This window comes from Enhydra lutris, unplaced genomic scaffold (assembly GCF_002288905.1).
Source record: "Enhydra lutris kenyoni isolate GAN:26980312 unplaced genomic scaffold, ASM228890v2 scaffoldscaffold28, whole genome shotgun sequence".
Lineage (NCBI taxonomy): Eukaryota > Metazoa > Chordata > Mammalia > Carnivora > Mustelidae > Enhydra > Enhydra lutris.
In genome coordinates this window covers 7,155,938-7,161,937 of record NW_019154112.1, presented here as the reverse complement: position 1 = coordinate 7,161,937, position 6,000 = coordinate 7,155,938, and positions in this window count along the sequence as shown.

The window sequence follows — 6,000 nt, the reverse complement described above, 5'->3', positions numbered from 1 at the left end:
CAGGATGTCTGAGTGACTCCCTCGCCCAGCTGTATGCCACAGTATATATCAAAGGGTGTTTTGACTCCTGGTTGACATATGTTATTGCTTTTCCTTCAATTCTAAAAGAGTGGAATGTTGTCAGTGTTTGAAGAGATGGCCAAGAGGCATGCATTCTGTTCACAAATAAATTATTAAGCTCTAAATTTGATGGAGTGGTTTTCTGGACATACACTTTATTCATCTGCAGATCAGAATATTTACACATCAGATATGCTGGAAGTCAGAGGAATACTTCAGTCAACAATTCATTTAGTGGCCAGCCCAATTTGAGGAAGCTCTTAAAATACTCAAGATAAAGTCACAGTAAACAATTAGATTGCATCCAGTTCAGATAGTAAATGTAATTAAACTCTTGGTGTCATTTTCTGAATTGATAGGTCTTTTAAGGTATTTCCACTAGTAACAAGATCTATAATTTCTTGAACGTGTGTTTTGCCAACATGTGGTATCTGATCCTTATATCAATTCTGAAGACACTGACAGTCCTTTAAATTCCAGATAGATTTCTGCTAAGAAATATGCCATGACAAAGATAATTCTGCTAAATAGCTGACTAACTTGAGGACAGAAGAGGAATTCCCAATCAGTCCCAATTTAGACAGTATAAAAGAATGTGCGAAAAGCTACATTTTTTCCTGGTACATTCCCTCCCTTATAACAGCTTGCTGGTATCCCACTCATTATAATGAATGACAGAACATCCACATGGAAATAAGCCCTGTATCAAATGTTGAAAAACCAATTCTCCCTATTTATGATTTTCCACTAGATTAAAGGTAAATTAGTACATCTCGAGTGTTTATGCACGCCCTCTGATATGACAGTACAAGGGGAGATATATTCATTTTATAGATTAGAAAAGTAAAGTTCAGAGAAGTTGAATTACTTTTACAAAGCAGCTAGTAAGTGGCAAAGCCCAGACTTGCATCGAGGGCTTCCTGGCTCCAAAACCCTTCTTTTTCCATTACTGCACTGCCAAGCCCTGGGTGAGTTGCTTTCCCTTCCTATTTTATTCTTAAAATGTAACTCTTGGCTTCACAACCTAAGAACACAGTGTTATTTAAGAAAGACATAATTCCAGGGACGCCTGGGTGGCTCAGTTGGTTAAGCAGCTGCCTTCGGCTCAGGTCATGATCCCAGCGTCCTGGGATCGAGTCCCACATCGGGCTCCTTGCTCGTCAGGGAGCCTGCTTCTCCCTCTGCCTCTGCCTGCCATTCTGTCTGCCTGTGCTCGCTCTCTCTCCCTCTCTCTCTCTGACAAATAAATAAATAAAATCTTTAAAAAAAAAAAAAAAAAGAAAGACATAATTCCAATACCTTTAAAAATTATGAAACTCTCCTCATTAACAAATTCTGATAGTGGTTAAAAAAATTATTCCCAGAGTTTCCCTGTTTCATGCAGCCCTACAGTGTTCCTCCCCCACATTCTTCCATCGGATTAAGTCAATGCAGGGAAAGTTAAATTCCTGCCGCATAAGAGCTTTACTAAAAACTTTTACAATAGCTTTCACCTTGATCTCCAGGAAGCCCTGAGAAATCCAATCACATTAAAACCAATTTACTGGAGCTATTGTGGGAGAGAGAGAGCATTTATTTTTAGTGACCGATGTGCTAGACACTTTCACATAATTAACTCCTCTCACTTGATTGGGAAGAGTACTGAAAATAGGGAGTATACGCTATCAACATGAAAAAGAAGAAACAGGTGTTAAAACTTCACGTAATGGAATGGAAATTGAAGGGAAAGTAAGAAAGCTTTGGCTGGAAAGTGAACTGAACCACCGTTGCGTGAACTGGAATAGCTACTGCAGAACTCTCTAAATACCTTCTCACAGGATTTGTATCTGGCCTTTTTATTTTTTATTTTTTTAATTTTAAAAAAAATATTTATTTATTTATTTATTTAAGAGAGAGTGAGCGAGAGAGAGCACGCATGCATGCACACACATGAGGGGAGGGGCAGAGGGAGAAGCAGACTCCCCGCTGAACAGAGAGCCCAACACTGAGTTCCATCCCAGGACCCCAGGATCATGACTTGAGCCCAAGGCAGACACTCAACCAACTGAGCCACCCAGGCACCCCGGTCTAATTTTTTAATATGGTCAAAAATATAACAAATATTGGTGTTAATGTTCCCGCAATTCTAGACAGAAGCATAAGGCCTGAGTTTTCAGAACTTTGGAATCAGAGAGGTAAACTAACTTCTTTTTTTTTTAAGATTTTATTTGTTTATTTGACAGACAGAGATCACAAGTAGGCAGAGAGGCAAGCAGAGAGAGAGAAGGAGGAAGCAGGCTCTCCGCTGAGCAGAGAGCCCGATGCAGGGCTCAATCCCAGGACCCTGAGATCATGAGCTAAGCCGAAGGCAGAGACCCACTGAGCCACCCAGGCACCCCAAGGCAAGCTAACTTCTTAAGAAATCACCCACACTATGGCTCAAACCCAGGTCTAGTGGAGAGCAAAGTTTGCACTCTTAACTGCATCATGACCTGGAGACAAAACTCTGAGGACACCAGCACAGGTGAGGACAGCACAGTGTAGGAGAAAGGTGTCAAGTGGAAGCCTCCTCTCTTTTCTAACTGTATGACCTTCAGTAGTTGTCCAACTTTCTGAAAGTTTTTTTTCTCATTTGTACAATGAGGATAATAATACTTTCAAGAATCCCTAAGTGGAGGCATTTAGCATCATGCCAGGCACAAAAGAGCTTACATGTCTGTTTTATTTCCTGTCTTTAAAACATCCATGGAAAATATTTTATAACTTCATTAGAAGTTCTCTTAAAATCTAACTTAATATGTCCTTGCATCAATTACATTTTGTGTTCTATTCTAAGATTAATATTGCTAGATGAGAAACTAAGAAATGAGAGGTTGAGAAAAACAAAATATACATTATAAGAAAATGTAAAGTTAAAGGTATATTTGAAGGAAACTGTAAATTCTGTTAGTTGGCTTCCACTCGAATGAATCGACCTTAAACAACATGTTCAGTAGCTTCTGCTTTGAGGTATATAAACAGCAGAAATTTACATTGATAAATATCTCACATCTGCTTTGATTTGGCAACCCTGGGAAACATTCTGATTAAAGGTATTTCCCATTTTATATGCTTGGTTATCCCATTTGGGGTAACTTTAGCTACAGTCAAAAGCTCCAATGACTGACAACAGTTCTCTCAACAAAACATCAATTTCATAGCAAACACCACTATCTAACCATCCTTTGAGGTATTGGTACTGGAGGGAGTGGTTTGGACAAAAGAGTTCTTTTCAATGAAAGAAGATAAAAACATACTTTCTTCTGTGTGGCATTGCTCGAACGCCTGAGGTTTTTTGAGTTAATAACTCAGTGAGACTTTGGAACAACCTCTATTTCTCATTTTCCAGTTATCGACCTTGAAGAAGACTACATGAAATGTTTCCTATAATCTAGTCAGTTATCTACTCTTTATTGTTCATGTTGCCGTGAACTCACAAGTATAAGTGTTGGTTCAAAACATCAGGAGATTCCCAGGTAAAATCCGAAACTGGCCCCTGTGCTCAGAGGTCAAGGAGATAGCGAAGAGAGAGGCAGATCACTCCCCACTGGTAGGGGGCAGATTTAATAAGCAAGAAAACTTGTTTATAAGGCTCGTCTCATGCAGCTGCAAGACAGATTTTTGCATTTTTGCATTTGCTAAGTCCAATACGATGTGGCACACTCCTAGGACCTTGGTTGAGGTATCTAAGATGGCATCAATGCTGGGCACAGATACATGAATGGAGAGTAAAACTTGTTGAATTCTTAGTAGTCCTCAGTCTTTCGCCATGAGCTACCTGGCTTTTTTACCAGCAATACCAGGCTGTTGAAAGCACAATGGTCAAGGAGTGCAATACCCAATTGGTTCCGTTCTCCTACCTCTAATTTATATTATTTGCTGGTTGCCATTCTTACTGGTTCCCACTTGGCATTTCTCCTTAGCACTGGTTTCATGACTATAACCTGGAGAGAGAATTCATCTGTACAGGTGTTTAGCATTTGACCTTGTAAAATGTCCATTCCCAATGTTTTCCCAGGTAATGAAGAGATATGATATTCTCTAATGGAAGAGAATGTCCATATCTCATTGTCAAAGGGAACTTCCTATCCATAATCCTAACCATCCATACTACTAAGAGGGCCATATAACTTCTGAGGGTGATCATGTATTAGAGTACATTCAGCTCTAGTAACAATGAGAACAGTTGTCTTTTGTTTATATCTGGGATGTTTATAGTGAGCTCAACATGAAGCCTCTGATTGCCTCCCACAGCCCTCATCTGCAGGAAAGCTTGGCCTGCACCCTGTACCCGGGTGTGAGTAGCCCAAACCCTGACAGGACTAAATCCCTGAGGCCTCTGCTGGAGCTGACTGGACATAAGGGATAATGGGGGCAGATGGGGTAAGTCTGAACCATTGTCTGTTTTCAAGGCTTTCCATAGGCTGGCCAACACATTATTAGGTTTCAGCCTGTCTTTTCAAGTGAGAGCTCGGCATCAATAAAGTAAAACCACATTTGCTTCTGGATTACTTTTTTACTTTATAATTGATTGAAATAAACTTTTGACTTTTCAAGCTCCCTCCCTATCTTGGGTTTTTCCCACAAGCATTCCAGTTCCCAGGATTTGTCCATTTCCCCCCAGATCAGCGACAGATGGCTCAATATCATAAATGTCTTGTCCCACAACTAGGCTCAGCATGGACGTCAGCATCTATACCAGCGACGAGGGCAGACCGGAGTATGGCTTTCCTTCCTACATGAGTGTGACACAATCTGGGCCTTCAAAGACAAGGGTATAGATGATCTGTCTCACTTCTTACTCCCTAGGAATTTGTTGTACCTCCTCCAGAGATTTCCAGGTTCACACATGCCCAGGGAGAAGAGAAACCCCTTCATTGGGCCAAGTCTCCCTGCAGATTAAAATAATCCAATCTATACGATAGTGAGGGCCTTGAAATGCCTAAGCACAGGTACTATTGAGGGGCATGGTGTAGTAAGGTTTCTCTTTTTTTCCTTATTTCCTGTTGAGTCAGAAAAATACCACTGCCTCCCATCACACTCCCACCACCACTCCACCCCATCCCCCATCCCCCACCCCACCCCTACCCCTACTCCCACCTTCACTAACTACAGCTGGATACTTCCCCTGGCCTTTTGCTGAAACTTGGCAGCTATAACAATAAGCTCAGTGGGAGTATATTCTCTCATCATGAACTGGGGGCTGCCCCGCTGACTGGGGTTGCAGTCGCTGTGCTCTCCTTTAGTCTTAGGAATCAGATGGCATGGGATGTTCATCCATTCCACTGTCAATCACCACAGCATCCTCCGTTTTGTTCTCCTCACTTTCCCAGGGATTCCACCTCTTTGTGTCTGTGAGTCTATGTCACTAGTGTTCCACCTCCATTCACAGCAGCTTGCAACCTCCTACTTTTGCAGAATGACATGCTAAGGTCGCCAACTTACTATCCTACTCTCTCACCTCATCTGTCAGCCCCAAAGCCAACAGCATTGCAGACAACCTCACATCCTTCTCTAATCTCAGCTCTACCTCCAGCTTTCTAGTTCAACTTCAGCTTTAATTGCTCACGGATGTGCAACCAAACTATCCAAAGTAGAGCCCACCTCCCTGTGGCAGCCATGCGTTTCTCTTTGCTGCAGTGCCCCCCCAACCCCCACCATGCACAGTTCCTCCAACAAGTGCATTAGACCAGCCAGCATTTTCAGGGTGTCCCTGCAGTCGCACACTGTGGGCCACAAGTATTTAACATATGGGCCACCCTTCGCCAGTAGAGGTCAATGATCAACAGGATTTCCTTCATGGATGTCTCTCTCCCAACACCCATCTGTCCTAGCTGGCTCACCAACTGTTGGTTCAAAACCTTGAGAGATTCCTTGATAGAAACCTATGAAACTGGTCCCTATACAAAGAAGACAAGGGGA